The following is a 1239-nucleotide window of genomic DNA, read 5'->3' as shown; positions in this document are numbered from 1 at the left end:
GTTGTGGCGGGTGCCTGTGGTCTCAGCTGCTTGGGAGGCTGAGGCAAGAGGATCGCTTAAGCCCCAAATTTGAGATTGCTGTGAGCTGTGATGCTACAGCACTCTACCGAGGGTGACATAGTGAAACTCTGTCTCAATAAAATAAAATAAATAAATAATAAAATGTTAAAACTAACCTACTAGATGCTTTTGGGCAAATTTCTTAGTTCCAGTTTTTTGTTGTTGTTGGCTGAGTGAGCCCTCGACCCCCCCCTGCAGGCCAGATCCTGCTACAGCTCTGTGAGAGAGAACCTGGAAAGGGCTGCCCTAAACCGTTTTGAGTTTATGGGATTGTCTGGTAGCAAGTCACCGCCTGAAGGTCTTGAAGAGAAGCCAGGCAACAGTTAAGTAAAGATCGAGTGGTTGTTAAAGATTCGCCCTACTGCTAGCAAAGACTTCATAGGCCAAACGCACATCCTGTTGTTTTTGGCGTACTCTCTCTCTCTCTCGCAGAGAAAGAATTTGCCCAAGGTCCCCCGAAAGTTGGTCACAAAATGGAGACCAGGCTCCTTGTCCAGGACCACTTACACCTCAATAGGCTGCCCCAGAAGCTTAACATTTCCAGAGAAAAACAACTTTTTCTTGTCTCCTCTCCTTCTCCCCCTCACCTCTCCACGCCCAGAGGTTCTAAACCTCCCTGACTCCGAGGGTCAGACCCTGAGGTCCAACCGTGGAGCAACCGCCCCTTGCCCTTGCCACTATCCTCTCCTAACCCCTCCGTACTCCCAAAAGATTTCCGTGTCCCCACCCTCCAAAAAAATCTGGACTTGGAACCGTTATCGGAATTTAAGTTTCCAGTTTCAACCTCCTCTGTGAGAACACCGGCAAGTTATTTCACCTCTCTGAACCTGAGTTTCCTGCTGTGTAAAATAGAGCACTAGTTTACTTTCACGGGGCTGTTGGGAGAGTTAAAACTAGCGCATGCAAGCCCTTTAGCAAGGCTTGGTGCAGACTAAGTTCTCAATAAACTGTAGTTATTATTTATATTGTTACTATCCTTACTTTAAGGCTCAGTGACTGAAAGATAGTTGGTGTTCAAGAAAGGTGGCTATCACCATTAATATTTAAATGTTTGGAGCACGGTGTCTGGCAGTTAGTAGCAGCTTAATAAATGGTGGCTAGGATTGTATTTTGACCCATGATCGCGCAACACGGTTTCAGACCTCACGTCTCTTCAGCGAAAGCGGCAGCATGCACTTT

The sequence above is a fragment of the Otolemur garnettii genome, unplaced genomic scaffold (assembly GCF_000181295.1).
Source record: "Otolemur garnettii isolate 467f Iridium unplaced genomic scaffold, OtoGar3 scaffold00156, whole genome shotgun sequence".
In the NCBI taxonomy this organism is placed as follows: Eukaryota; Metazoa; Chordata; class Mammalia; order Primates; family Galagidae; genus Otolemur; species Otolemur garnettii.
The sequence above is the reverse complement of the archived record's forward strand: the minus strand, read 5'-3'. Positions refer to the sequence as shown.